The following is a 16128-nucleotide window of genomic DNA, read 5'->3' as shown; positions in this document are numbered from 1 at the left end:
ACGCCGCCCCTTGACCATGATACAGGAGGTGCAAAACATTAAGCAGAAGTTTGGCTCACCTGGTCGTGGTAGACCGAAAAGAAAAGTTCCCAGTGAACAGACTGAACAACAGGACTTGCCTACCAAGAAAACGCGACAGAATCAGGTAATAATTTGTTCATGAGAGAGCCAACTAAGAAATGAAATCTATTTTCTTCTGTGATGCGTAGCGCGGTAAATGATCTCAATTCTGTAAATTTCTGTTTAAGGAATTAATAGAGACAGCTGAGGACGATAGAACTGTAGGCTTTCATTTAAAAGCCATAAGTATTGAGGCTTCAAAATTGCATCCCAATATGGATTCAATTAAGGATAAATTGAGAAGATCAACGAAATTTCGTGGATCTATACTTAACGAAAACACAGCAGATATTTGCGTGGCTAAGTTTCCATGGCTTCGGCGTCCTAAATTGGTAAGTGTGTCAATTCGTTTGATTAGTCACTAAGGGTATAACTCAAATTTGTTTTAAATTTATCATACTTTTGTATTTGTTATAGCTACTATGTTCCATGGAAGTCGATCACAAAGTCAATGTTGTTAGAAAGATCTATTCAAATCTGAAACCAATGGCAGAAAAAATCTTTCAGAAATGTTCAAAGTCTGCAGACTTGGCTCTCTTGAGGTCACTTCAAAATGGAGAAAATGCAGACACAGGTAAGTTGATTTTGATTTAAGGCCATTACTCTATGACTGTATTTGAATAAAAGATTATTATTCTCAACCCACAAATTCATTGGTTTTCAGATGAGATGATTACGGCAGCTCTGCTCATGTTACCGGGACTATTAAGAGAGGATCGAAATGAATTGATAACTGTTGAATAGGTTCGTATTTAAAAGAAAATCATATCCCACTGTTCGATTCTTTGTAATATCTTAAAGGGGCAAATCTAATTGTAAGCATCATGTATCAGATGTATCATTACATAAGATTATCAAAATTGTTACTTATCGATTTTTCTCAATATTATTGATATTTCAGTAAATAAAAGGCAATCATCCGGTGCTGCAATTGAAAGGGTGTGAAGGTGGCAGTCCCCTGAAACCGACCCATGTCTCCCTCCATGTAGATGGCTTGCCACTGATTGAAAACGAAGAGACTATGAATGTTATAAGCGGAGTGGCGTGCCTTATGTCGGCTTATTACACATTTAGTATTGCATATCCATCCAAGATTAAGAACACATTGATATTCCTAGAGCATTATATTTTGAATTTAAGCGTGGAGAAAGTTCCTACTAAGATTTTACCAGGCAATAAGTGCACATCTTTGGGGAGTTCCTGGTGGCCATGCCTTCGAAGAATACAAAGTAATTTGTCACAAGCTGATCTGCAAATGTTCTCCCGGCATGCCCATTGGCTCAACTCCTGATTCAAATCAGGTTCGTCGTCTCCTGATTCATTTAAAAGTGAAGAGTCGCTATCAGATGAACTTGAAGAAGAATCGGAAAAACAATCTACATCGGCTTCATCGCCGATCAATTCATCACATAATTCCCTTTCATCACTTTCTGATGCCTGTCCGATACCATGTTGATCATTACTGGATTTATCACTGAGGATGCCACTTAAATCCAGGTCATCTTCAACATTCGAGTTCATAAGTTCCCTCATTTCTGCACAACGTTTTCGCCAATTTCTTCTCTAATTATCCATATCCTATCTATTTCAAGCAATATCTTTTTAGACAAGATATAAAGAGTAAAATCTGTCTGTCACACATGCTCTCCGTGCGACGTTTCGATCTGTAATATCGTTAATAATCACTTGATCTTCATCAGTTTGTTCAGTGAGGATTAACTATAAATCCACACGTAAACTTGTTTTAGCTTTCACCTATCAGCGATTGTTTACCTAGAATCGTATAGTGCTGAAAAACGGCTGTCGCGGCTCGTAACTCTTCAAAACTTCCCAAAATAACTGAATTCCGTCTACGGACGGACAAACAAAAAGTGAACGCAATAGCCGGCTGGGACAAAAGTCTGAAGTGGGCTAAAAAGTAACATTTAGAATAATTTGGGATCGAAGAATTAATTAGGGTTTTCTGTTACATCAGAGAAAACCCTATTGAGATTCGCGTGTTTCTTATTATTATTATTTTATGTCACACTATTTTCACTAAAAGAACTAAGGCTTTGTTACCTTGCCGCTGTTGTCGATACAATCCGTATGATATCGTTCAGCTCACTGAGATCTACAAATACTCCGCGTGTTTTTTCACGAATCATCGTTACAAAAGCACTGTCGGGCCGTAAACATCGAAAATTTAGCCTCATTCAATGGGGCGACATGTTTTTTCGAGTCGTCATCCCGAAATCAACCTGCAGGCCGATTGTCACTTCGATTATCAATTCAAGTATAAATGAACTAATTTATTGCCGCGGTCTTCAAACAGTGATTTTAACAATAGCCTATTTTCCTCATCAAATCATATTACCGATACACTGGAAATTTACTAATTTAGATTTTAAAAGCACTGTCGAGCCGTAAACATCGACGAATCGACGTGTGTTACTACATCGTCGTTCCGGGGATCAGCTGCGAGTTTCTCCTCATCATGAGAATAAAATCGAGTACAAATTAATGTATTACTACCAGTGATTTGGCTGCGGGTTTCAAGGAGTTACTTCAACAATACCTATTTTTCTTTACCGAATTAACCGATACATACCGATCATTGTCAAATGCACAAGGTATTTACTAAATACAAGTATATAACACACTCCTAGTCGTATGCTGGACTCACACTTGACATTCGGAGTAAGCGTTCGCTGTGGAGGAAAGGAGATCGTTCGCTGTGTCGCTTGAAGGTTTTATCGAGTTTTAAGCGACCTTAAGGCTTAGGCCTACCGGAACTGACCTTTACTGTCTCAAACAAGCACAGTATAATTGTTGCGTTAATTAACGGACTCATTGGATTGAACTTCAAAACAAAATTCAGGATATTTAGGAGGGTTGTTATTCAATAGGCGTACGACCAATCTGTCCGGATGTTAGGCCTACGCATATACATAGGCCTACATAGCACGAGTGTACAAGCTTTCAGCTGAATTTGACCTTGACCCTTGACAGTGGCGTACGTGCGCGTCCTTAGTTACCGTGCGTGAACTTGCTGATTATATTTTTGCGCTGCGCTGTGTGTCATAATATGAATTTTCAATCATTGTTCTAAATCTTTAACAGATATTCATTCAGGAAATATGTTTTTGTGGTTTTTAGATTGATAAAATCATATTTCATTATAAAAATACGCAGTGGTCCTCCTGGTGGTGATTTTCCTAAAATGGCCGCCGTCGGCGATGTTTTCAATAATTTTTGACGTCAAATTCAAAGATTTCACAGGATAACACTGGATTATGTGCATACGATATCATATTTGATATTGGCAACAGATGAAGGAAGATAACGATGGCTTAATTGGTGTAAATGCGTACGATAGATGCTGTATTTGCCTCTGAAATGCAATATTTCTGTTCTATTTCCGGGTTCTCGAGTCGACTGACCAGCTGACAGTAAGTACTGCTGATACGTGTGTAGGCTTTTAGTTGACTTTGTAGCTTACCAAAACCACCTGAACCATTTCTTTACGCAAAATGATAAATAGGTATGGTAGATTCTCTTTGTATAATGGCAGATAATTCGACATTCAATAGTAAAATGATACTCGAAAGACCTCCTGTCCTGGAGGACTGGACCTGGTGTAGTAGCCGTAGGTCACCGCAGCTCCACAATACTAAAAAGTTCATGCTGATACTTTGAAATGAAAAGGCCTAATGCACCGAAGCTGTTTCGGCAGAATATGTGACATGAATTTTTATCCGAATATAGGTCTATTGCAGACTGTACCAGGACTGAACTCAGATTGGCTATGCCGTAAAGACTTTCCAGTCGAAAATAAGTGGACCAGAATTTCATGTTTTAAGAAAAGGATGGAATTCACCAACAGGAAAGATGATTTGGCTGATAATGTGGCTGTGGCCACAGTTATATCTCGGTAAGTCAATATCTCATAGGCCTACGAACAGACGTAAGCACGAAATTCTGATTTTTTAACCTCCCTGCCCCATGTACGAAGTAATAACTGGTAAGCAGATTATATCTTAATTGTTTACTTTATTCGTATAGGACTATAGGCTACGGCTGACAGTAGAGCGAGCGGGAGGGAATAAACCCGAACATAACTCTAAAAACCATAAAGTTGCCCATTTCCCATCCACTTCTCTACTGTCAGACAAACAGATATATAGACAGACATAGACAGACATAGATAGACAGAATACATTAATAGTTAATAGACTGACAGTAGAGCGAGCGGGAGGGAATAAACCCGAACATAACTCTATGGTTTAAAAACCATAAAGTTGCCCATTTCCCATCCACTTCTCTACTGTCAGACAAACAGATAGATAGACAGACAGACAGACAGACATAGATAGACAGAATACATTAATAGTTAATAGACTGACAGTAGAGCGAGCGGGAGGGAATAAACCCGAACATAACTCTATGGTTTAAAAACCATAAAGTTGCCCATTTCCCATCCACTTCTCTACTGTCAGACAAACAGATAGATAGACAGACATAGACAGACATAGATAGACAGAATACATTAATAGTTAATAGACTGACAGTAGAGCGAGCGGGAGGGAATAAACCCGAACATAACTGTATGGTTTAAAAACCATAAAGTTGCCCATTTCCCATCCACTTCTCTACTGTCAGACAAACAGATAGATAGACAGACAGACAGACAGACATAGATAGACAGAATACATTAATAGTTAATAGACTGACAGTGGAGCGAGCGGGAGGGAATAAACCCGAACATAACTCTATGTTTTAAAAACCATAAAGTTGCCCATTTCCCATCCACTTCTCTACTGTCAGACAAACAGATAGATAGACAGACAGACAGACAGACATAGATAGACAGAATACATTAATAGTTAATAGACTGACAGTAGAGCGAGCGGGAGGGAATAAACCCGAACATAACTCTATGTTTTAAAAACCATAAAGTTGCCCATTTCCCATCCACTTCTCTACTGTCAGACAAACAGATATATAGACAGACATAGATAGACAGAATACATTAATAGTTAATAGGCTGACAGTAGAGCGAGCGGGAGGGAATAAACCCGAACATAACTTTATGGTTTAAAAACCATAAAGTTGCCCATTTACCATCCACTTCTCTACTGTCAGACAAACAGATAGATAGACAGACATAGATATACAGAATACATTAATAGTTAATAGACTGACAGTAGAGCGAGCGGGAGGGAATAAACCCGAACATAACTCTATGGTTTAAAAACCATAAAGTTGCCCATTTCCCATCCACTTCTCTACTGTCAGACATCACGGTGAAAATATTACTATCACTCCGAAAATGCACATAACAAAGTATAGGCCTAGATGTTTGGTACTTGATTGAAAATTTAGCTCTTACTACATTTTTGACATTTTCGTTCATTTTGTTTAGTTATAAAAAATCCACCGCACAGACATTTGCGTGGAACAGTTTCGATACTTAGCGTTTTCGTAGTATATAGACCCTGATTAATGAAGATTAACTTGGTTCGTAGAATATTGTCCCTTATAGTGCAATAAACTCGTCCATCTTTATTGACACTAGCATGTTTAGATTCCAGTCCTTGTTCGCCAAACATGCCAATTGTCCTCCAGACACGAACAAATTCTGGTACATGATAAATTAGCATGTGCATTTTCGGAGTGATGTTTGTGTCCGGAAACGCGTTCGGATACCACATACCGAAATCATCACAAAGCCTACCTAGTTCTTGAACTTCAGAATTTTCAAGGAAACGGTTTGCCGTATATAATGTATAGATTGAGTGAAATTTCTCAAACAAAAGTTGGAATAATGACTGAGTAGCTGGGTCAAATTCTAGTGCTTCACATAATTTACGCGGATTATTGATTCCTTTTGATTCATCGATTTTGAACATTTTATGGATATGATTGCCGACAAAACTATTCGAATGGTAGGCCTGTCGAACAATACCAATCTCAGATAGGATATTGTTGAGTTTTTTTTGGGTCGGTCCTTGAATACTATTAATTTCTTTGAAAATTTCATTCAGAAGAGATTGTTCCGGGGCTATTTGTGTTTTCAAAGTTGAGATGTCTTTTTTTAGCTTTGTGATGATGATGTTTTGTTTTTTTATGATAGAATCTGCTGATGGTTTGCGACCAGTAAAACATTCTATATTCGATACGCATTGTTTATGAAAAGGTAAGTTGCAATCTACGCAGTATGTATATTCATTTGGGTTTGCATTTTCAATAGAGCGAATGAAGCAGATGGATGCCGTGCAGTCAATTACCGATGAACCTTTACGGTGGGAAATTTTCATGAGATTAAGTAATTGGCTGGATGATTCAAAAGACAATTGTTTCGATTCGATTTCTAGTCTTAATTTTGAAACTACTTCTGATTGGTCTTGCCATTTTTTTGTTTAATTCAGGGTTCGATTCCCTTAAGTTTGTCTGGTCGTGTTCTTTGCACTTGTTTTCCATCATCTCAAAGAAACGGTGGCCTAATCCTAGGGAAATATGGAGAACTGGAGGAACGAGATGAAGCATGTCTGATGGTTTGAATAGCATTGATGATGAAATACTCAAGGTTTCTGGGCCGAATGATTGTGGTGATTTTGATGAATTTTCGAGATATGATGCGATAGTACGGTTTTGATATGGATGGGAAGATGGATTGTGTGGTGTTCTGTTCTTTTTCCTAAGATCTTCAAGTTTTACTTGGCACCATAAACAGGGATAGGTAGCCGAGGGCCCCTGGTGACCCATGCAGTTACACAGATATGCATAATCCCCAATGAGGAACATCCTAACAGGCAAATCTAATTTTCTATTATCAATCATTGTTGATATAGTGATATCATTAGCATCGATTTCATCTTTGAAAATCCCGAATACCGTTCTCATATTCTCAACAATATCAGTGCCTTCAAAATAGCCAATCATTTCGCTGGCATCTGCACTGTTGTTCCCTTCCCCATTTATAACCGAGTATATCATTTTTGTACTACCCCCTCCCTTGTCAATACCCACTTTGACCCAAACTTCATTGTGAAAATTTGGATGAAAACTCATTTTCTTTCGGTCAGATAGATTTTGTACAGTTCTTTGAATTTGTAACTTCAAATTGGTCAGAGTTGCATGAGGAGCTGTCTTTTTTTCATGGGTTCTCGAATTAACTTCTAATTCTGTTTGGCCTACAGTGATATAGGGGGTGAAAGATTTTCCCCTCTGCAAGATCTCTTGTCGGATTTTGTTTGCAGATGGAAAGATTGGCGTTCCATAGCTTTTTAGAACCCGTTTCAAGTCGAAAAGTCGTCTCATCGGCAGACGCAGAGCAAGTTTTAATTCAACAGATTGCGATGCGGTTAATGGTTTGAGTAGATGTAATTGTTGAGAATGGTCTATTGCAGATTTAGATAATTTGGGATTGTGTGATAGAAATGTTGAAAGCGTGATGCTGCTCTGATATGAATTGATTGGTTTAGCTGATATTGTGTCTAATACATTTTTCATTGTCAATGCTCGAGCTTCTAGAGTTTGGGAACTTGCCGCTGATGATGGGACATTAGGGATGCTCAATTTGCAAAACTTTTCAGGGCGAGACTTCGTTAAGTGACGAGCATCGAAGATGCTATTCATATTTCCTCCGCATATTTCTAATAAGCTTTTATTTCTGATTAGAGATTCATATTGTTCGTATTGCAATATCTGATTTTGTAACTCTTCTAATTTCTGATCTTTAATTTTGATTTGCTCTGCTAAATTTACATTTTCTGATTGCAAAACCAATTTCTCACTTTCTATCTGTCTCATTTTCGACTCAAGTAGTTTGATCTTAATTTCTTGTTTATTTTCAGTTGCAGTGTTCTCCGTTTGACAGCTGCGATCCTCTTTGAAATGATAGGTCGGTACAGATGTTTCAACGTTGGTACTTGGTACATACATAACAGGGGACGTAAATGGAGTACTGGTAAATGGAGGCTGAATATTTGATTCTTTTTCGTCAAATGAAGTTTGCGATTGAGGAGAAAACTGGCTAGACACACTTTCACTCAATAGGCTCGTATTTCCCCATTTTGCATTTCCTATTGAATCAATAGATGGTAAAATACAATCAATTTCAATGAATTAATTTTCATGCATACGAGTCCCTTCATTTATAAACCAATGTCGATCATTATCAGTTGAAATAAAAGATCAATGGAAGTGTACATATGGTACTAATTAATTTAGTTTTGTTGTTTTCTCATTAATCCATATATTCATAAATAGGAAGTATTAGTCACCAGTTAGTAAATATAATTCAACTTACCTAACCATTTTTATCATAATTTCTTTCCATTTCAAATATAAGACCCACAATAACATTATACGTAGAACATTGTGTCTTTACACTTGCTAGGGTTCATTTGAGTTCTTAAGTTTGTAGTTAACAACAATCCAGATAAATGCCAATGGAATAGTGGTGAGAGTTTTACCCTTTTGTTATTGCGGGTTGTTGTCACTCATAAACCCTCAAATTCTCAGTCTCACTCACTGGCAGTCATCATAATATAATTACTTCACCTCCTTTTTCTGAACAATTCTTAAATATGAACATGTGCATTGTATACATTGTAAACCTGAGGCCTGTTTTCCAAGAATACATACGAGACTCTTATTAATGTTTCAATACTGATATTGGCTTAGGGGGGAATGGGTTAATAGGCACAACAGGAGTAGACTATACACGAAACACATTTATTTGAGAATTGCCATTTAAGATCTTCATGATCCCTAGATACTTTGATTCAGAGCATGTTTAGAAATCAGTTCCTTTTTGAAAAATAAATCAGAACTTAAAAAGTCAGAAAATAAGTCAGAAAATATAATTATTGTTTTTATTCAATCAGAAAATAAACACTTAATTTAAATAACAAATTCCAAAGTTTATTTTTCACTCTCATTTGAATGCAGCTATAGATTATATTTTTAACAAATATACTTACAAATCAAAAATCGAAAATGTATACCTTATTCATGAATAACTAACTTGCCAGCAAAATGCAATGGGCACAGCCGAGGCATAGGCATGATTCATAGTTGGCATTTTGGGAGTGAAGAATGAAACTACTGGGACATAAAAAGAATTGTATTGATATACGTACTTGCTTCGATCATTTTTTTTACTTTAGCTTTATTTTTCTTACTTTTCTGGTTGGACCCATAATAAAGCTTACGTTTGCCTTGACCAACTTTCCTGTCAAAATTTTCTGCCATTCTGAAATTGAAATCATGCCAATTCAAGTAACAAAGTAACCGCTTATTTGTAAGCATGAGATGGTTTTTCAACTTAGCATACGAAATTAAATTGTTGGTTTACCTCACCTGACTAAATTAAAAATATGGCCAGACTGCAGTCTAAACGATATCAATATCAACACTTGCGGTTGGACTCTTGACACTGCGAATCTGAAATTATAAACAAAAAACTACAGCTTAATCAAGGAATTTTTAACTTTTTGGTATAGACTGACACTGCGACTGCGAAAAATCTGAAATTATAAACAAAAGTACAGCTTAATCAAGGAATTTTTAGCCCGAGGAGAACTTTTTAGTATGAAATACATTTTTCGGCCTACCTAACTAGACGATATTGAAGGGCCCCACCCGACGGCAGCCTGCCACTGAAGGACCACGAAAAATCTGAAATTATTGAAGTTACATGCATGATTGATCAATTTTTTTATTTCAAAGTCCAAGAAAAAGTTTTCGATTTGAAAAATGACTGATTTTTGAGCCTACCTCACGAGACGATATCTTATTTTATGAGTACAGTAGGAATTTAAACGACGAAAAATATCCTGAAAGAGAAAAGTGGATATTCGAACAGAAAGTCTAAAAGGGGACTACTATTTGATTTGGCTTTGCTTTTGGACATGAATCAGGCCTCTCTACTATTGAACATACGATTCAATATGAATTATCTCTCATGGATATCACTAAATTCGGTGTTCAAATGAGGCAAGGCCTATAAAGATAAAGATACTGCAAATTTGAATGATGATCGAAATCGACTAAAACTTATTTCCGGGTTAGGAGCGACACGATTTCTCAGCGATACGGTTACAAAAACACCACTTATAATATATCAATTAAAACTAGATAAGCTCACGCTCAGCGCTATGTTTACAGATATAATTATTCTTATCCTCAGATTAAGTATTTCCTGATGTATTTGGTGGTATACTTACACATAGGTCGTCCGATTATCGCTAGACTTTCGAGCCGGACAGGCGACAACGTCGGGGAAATTTCAAAAAACGGCAAATTTAGCGCGGTGGAGCCAGGCCAGTTGAATGTTATTTGCAATCTGGCAGGGGACGATTATGCTAAATAGCGCAAGAAACATGCCACTAAAAACCGTAGATTTTCCTATTCACTAGCATTATGCCTCGTGACGTCATGAAGTCACGCGATCAGAAAGTTAAAAATAGCGCGCCCTTGCTTAACTACGCGCTCACATTGTTAGTCGTTATTGCCTTATCGCGTATCGTCGTGATAGGCTAGTAGCCTCTACTAGGTTAAAGCTAAGTTCACTGTAAAGGAGGAATCAGATTTATTAATATGCATGTTAATTAGTGATTAACTGGTTCTGACTTGCAACGATCAATCACAATTATCAATTTTATTGGAAAAAATGAAGAGTTGTTTTAAACATTTCGTATGAGCAGACAGCTTTATAAGCCAGACTTTTCATTTGAGTTTTTTCATCATAAATGGAACAGGTATTTCATTAATTGCTAATGACTTAAGCCGGACGTATGTCGGTTTTGCGACGGCTTGTGCACGTTGTATTCGCTCTGTAGCCCGTATGACGTCACACGCATAGCGAATAGTCAGCGCGCGCTCTGAAATTCACGCACCTGTTATCTATTTTTCAAACCCAGATATTTATTCAAACTGAGTGTTTCTCGAAAAAATAACATTTTTTACTGGTATGCGGGTTATTTATCTATTGAATAAAATCATAATAAAAATTTTGATAAATTTGGCTACACTTGATCTTTAAGGTAATTATTCAGTTCATTTGATAAAATAGCTTGGATTGTGGAAAAAAAACTGTGGTTGCACTGCAAGAAACAGGAATTAACCTCTATAGGGCCTATGACAGTTTGGTATCAGACATAGGGGACCGTAACGTCTGGTATTCAGACTGAATAATTGTAGATGAACTGAATATCCAGATATTGCGGATCAAAATGTTGCATGGAGAGCATGCGTGACAGACAGGGGTCAAGCGGAACGTCTCTCAGGGAGGGCACTTACTGACAGATTGGCCTATAGACCCAGGGCCGGATCAAAGTTTTAGAAAAGGGGGGGCACATGAGATTTAGGGTCACTATTCAAATAAACACATACTTCTTTGCCCGTCAATAAGATCCATTTAGATGGATTCCGAGCATTTTCTTGGGTGAAATTAGAAATGAAATATGCTCACAATTTCACGGCGGGTTGAAAATCTCTAGTGATTTTTTTGGGTAGATGATTCAAAGGTCATTCAACCGAAAAAAAGGGGCGCGTCCAATCCCCCCTCCTAGATCCGCCATGAGGGACCTTCGTACCCCCCTCCCATTACGGAACAATCAAGAATCATTGCATTGAATTGTCAACCGCAGCAGCCGCCTTCACGAGACGCTTACTTATGGGTATCGGGGATCGGTTAAATTAGAATCTTATGATATTTTCACACATAGATTCTTGAAAATAGAACAAATATAATAGGATGGTTCTCGGTGGTAGTTAGCACAACTATAAAGTTGCAGAAACCATTATGGCGTCTGATTCGGTCGAAAAACGGCCCAAATCATTAAAATTTTTACGAAAAAAAGTAGGTGTTTTTGGCTCAAAGTTACAGATTTTTATTCCCCAGACTTCACTGTCACTGATAAATAAAATGCTAAAATAAACATTCTGGGAGGGGGTACAAAAGTGCAAAAGCGCCAATATTGTGAGGTGGTAAATCACTTTACGTCTTGGGCGTAAACAGCGGCGGATCTTGGATTGAAAGAAGGCAGGGGTCCGAATAGGAATTAAGGCCAAAATAAAATATACCTTTGTTTCCGGTTTCCGACAGACCCTGTCAAAAAGGTGCCGACCGAAAACATTTTTTTGACTTCGGTGGAAAATAAAATAATTAAGAACGAATTCCGACCGTCTGTGCTTTTGAGAATATTTTACATATCGGCCGTCGGTATTGTTTTATTGAATAGTTTGTTCCTTCACGGCACGCGTAAATCGGATTGCTGCTGTGTGCTTATAAATGGACAGCGCGCGCAGATATACACTATAGGCCTAGTAGTATAGTGATACAGAGTGTGAGTAATACATGTTGTATATATAGCTTAGTATGAGCGCTGCTCAGTAGCGCCCGTGTACGTTTCAAGTAGTGTTCAAATGAAAGAAGTTTATTTAGTAAAATAACTTTATTCATCATGAATAATCATTTAAACTATTATAGGCCTAGCAGTGAGAAAATAAGAGCAACTTGATCGCTGTCTTTTCTGTTTCGTAGAATTTGTAATAAAACTTTGTTGATCAATATTTCTTTTGACTTGAAAATACTAAGTAGAAAACTATATTCTATATAACTATATAAGTCGAGGTTAAAATGTTGCGAACATTAATTGTTTAATATTGAATATTATTGGACATTTGATCGGCGAATGAAAGAAATATTTTTTTTAAATAAAATGTTTTCCCTACCTACCTACCCTACCAAATTTTGGACATGACACCGGAAACAAAGGTATATTTTATTTTGGCCTAGGGGACATAACAGTGCCATAATTTCTACCTCAAACAGCAAATCGCTGCGAATATTCAAACAGCAAGTCGCTGCGAATATATATATATATATATATATATATATATATATATATATATATAAAAATCTTTTGAAAAATCGGGCAAAAAATGTTGCAATTTACAGCATCTAGAACAACAATATGAATGTTAATTCAAATGCTACGAACTGATAAAGATAGGCCTAAGTTCTGATTGATAATAAAACATTTTTGATGAATTTTACACGACTTTATTTTGAAGATAATCTCAAGATTAATTGTGTATCAAACAAACTCGATTTAATCTCTGTGAGGTCAGACCCGATACAGAACTTTAAGTTACGTACGTCGCGGATATATTGTAGGCCTATCGGAACAAATTCGTTCTTTTAAAAATAAAAACAGACCCGTGATTTTTTTTACAGCGTTTAATTTTAAGGGAAATGCTACTAGTCGAGACCGGACTAAGTCTCTTCTACGTAGTATGTCTCACTAGCTACGAAGTAGAGAAGGCATATTATCATTGTTTAAAGGAACTAGGTAAAAAAAATTTCAACGAAAAATAAAGGGGCAAACCAGAAAAGGGAAGCAGGCAGGGCCCCGGGTCCAGAAGGAATGGTAGTAGGCTGTATAATTGCTCATTACAACAGGCTTTTTGTCCAACGCGTTATTCAACTCGATCTAAGGCCCAAATTTATGCGATCTAGCAACTAAAATATATGAAATTACTTACCTTTATATCAAAATAATGTAGATAATGAGTGACAAACTGAAAAACGGCGTGAGGTTCGACGGGGTTCGGCAACGTTGAAAATGGTGGACGGATCTCGTTCGCAACGAAACCGAACGCGATAGCCTGTACCTGTCAGGTTCGAATCCCCATGCCGAACTTTCTCGTGAATCCATTGTTGCGCATGACAGCCATCGACGCATTGTTGAAGCTCGCGCGCTATTGAGTTTTGTGTTAGTGATTTGATTTAAACGGCAGTTAATCTTCCATGATGTTTTATTGTAAAAAGTTGAGTATTAATAAATTTACTTTAGAATAATGTGATTCTCATGATGTAAAAATCATTTACCGACTGCAGAGAAAAGTTTTTCCAAATTAACCGTAAAAATTGATCGGTAAAGTCAAGTGTTTTTCCCATTACGGGCACGCGTTGAGTGGTGTCTTAGTGTGTTTCGCTGTCAATAGATGGAGCAAAAATGCATTTCATGCATGAGTTGACTATACAGTCGCCATATACGGGTGTCTACGGTCACAACGGTGTAAGACAAATTCGGATAGTCGCAGATTTGATTTTTCCAATTTAGAGCCAAAAACCTACCTTTCTGTAAAAATCAGAAAAATTTTAAGGTTTTAAATGGACGCTTAAAATCACGAATTTGACGACACCGTGGACACGCCATGCAATTTTTGCCTTCATAAATCCTATGACATCATCACCCTTCCCATTTAATAAAAATCTCCTCTGAAATAGGCTCGTCCCTCAGAATATAATATTCTCAAATGATTTTTTCAACCGTAGGCCCTAATTTTCTCGGTTCCCGTCCACCTCGTCAATGCCGATACCGCACCTTCCCCCTCATGACCCAATATAAATCATTTCAAATACTTACTGATAATTATTAGACCGATAATTACTCTAAAAATGATAATTCATGTAGTATATTGCATTCAAAAAAACTGTTTTCATTCAAACACTGTATTGAAACAAAACGTATAGCGCGAGCGCGCGCGCGCCCCAATATATGAGCACTGGATGTGTTGCCAGCATGGTGACTAGAGCGTGTATGTGATGGTGTTTGTAGGCCTCTATACATCAGTAATCTGCATCTCGAGCGCTTAGCCCCGTGTACACTGACTTACACTGACATCACGAGGCGCTGACTGTTGCTACGCATTGAATTGTCTTCAGTAAATAAATGTCCGTACACCATACAACTCGGCGATAATCGATAACATTAAAGACTTCCAAAGACAGGCTTTCAAATTTAAAGATTATAGTATTTCCCCAGCAACATAATTCAAAAACCTTCATGGAATTTAAAGACCGCTACGGACCCTGGTATTAGGCTATTCCATCAAATTTTGTCCAAAAGCAGTTTTCGAAAAATAAATCCTTTCCAAAATTGTTAATATTGAATCCACCATCTGATCCCGATAAATGTAATTGAGAATACATGTAATATAAGCAAACATTTTATTTTTAAAAACAGAAAAATAAACATATTAATACAAACATTAGTAATTATTTTGAGACAGAATACATAACACAGAATGGACAGAATACATAACACAAAATGAAAGACAACTTCATCAATCAATATCAGTTACATCAATATACTCTTCTCTCATGAAAGGGGTCATGCATTTAGTATGTCTTATGTATTTAGAGATCTCAGGACCCACCCTCTCCGAGCCATGCGTATATACATTCTAAATCGATGGTTCCACAAAATCATCACATTTTTACAACAATTGGTCAAATTCCAGATAATTTTTTAAAAAATAATTTAAGTTCATACATGTTCAAATTGATTTCTTACTACATGTACAAAAATTCTGAAAATGGGTGTCTGCACCTTCAAAATCATCGCATTTTTACACTATAATCAAAATAATTTTGGAATTATGCATGTCAAAATCCCGAAATCAGGAAAAATTGGCAACACTCATGAAAGAAAGAAAAGGGCACCACTCATTCATGATGGCTATTTTCTTAGCCCAACCACTGATTCGCAGGGCTTTCGTACCTCATTTTGAATTGCTAGGCTTTAATAACAACTCTCTTTTCATCAAGAATAATTTATTCAAGGGTTCATAGGTTCTACGCATACTTTTAACACCCATTTTCAAAAGATCAGACCTTAATCCCTCAACACTTTCAGGTACAGGATCACATGGAACACAATTTTCCTGTATCTCCTGCAGTATTCTACGCTTTTTTCTTTGAGCCCGGGAGTGCTTTTCCCACAACCAGTAATTTGATCAGTTTTCTTATATGCCCTTTTCTTTCTTTCATGGCCAGAGTCCTTTAAATGTTCTATTCTTTTCAGGACCGTTAATACCTCCTTAGTTGAATCAGCCTTACAGGTCTTAGCCATGTGTACCTTTTGATAATCGCATTCAACTTTTCTATCCCTTGTCCTGTATACCTTTTGAGCGGACCAAATTTGTCCAAAAAGAAAGGTACATCGA

At 37.1% G+C, this 16128-nt stretch overlaps 1 long non-coding RNA gene across 1 annotated transcript; it reads left to right on the top strand.

Moving 5' to 3' along the window:
* The first annotated feature begins 3323 nt into the window (after positions 1 to 3323).
* Positions 3324 to 8302, top strand: LOC141914073 (uncharacterized). The gene is made up of 4 exons (XR_012620690.1): positions 3324 to 3551; positions 3868 to 4033; positions 6236 to 6298; positions 7959 to 8302. It is a non-coding gene; the product is annotated as an uncharacterized LOC141914073 (long non-coding RNA).
* The last annotated feature ends 7826 nt before the right edge of the window (positions 8303 to 16128 follow it).

Source organism: Tubulanus polymorphus, chromosome 12 (genome assembly GCF_964204645.1).
Source record: "Tubulanus polymorphus chromosome 12, tnTubPoly1.2, whole genome shotgun sequence".
Lineage (NCBI taxonomy): Eukaryota > Metazoa > Nemertea > Palaeonemertea > Tubulaniformes > Tubulanidae > Tubulanus > Tubulanus polymorphus.
Note: the sequence above shows the minus strand (reverse complement) of the source record. Positions and strands in the feature narration are given on the sequence as shown.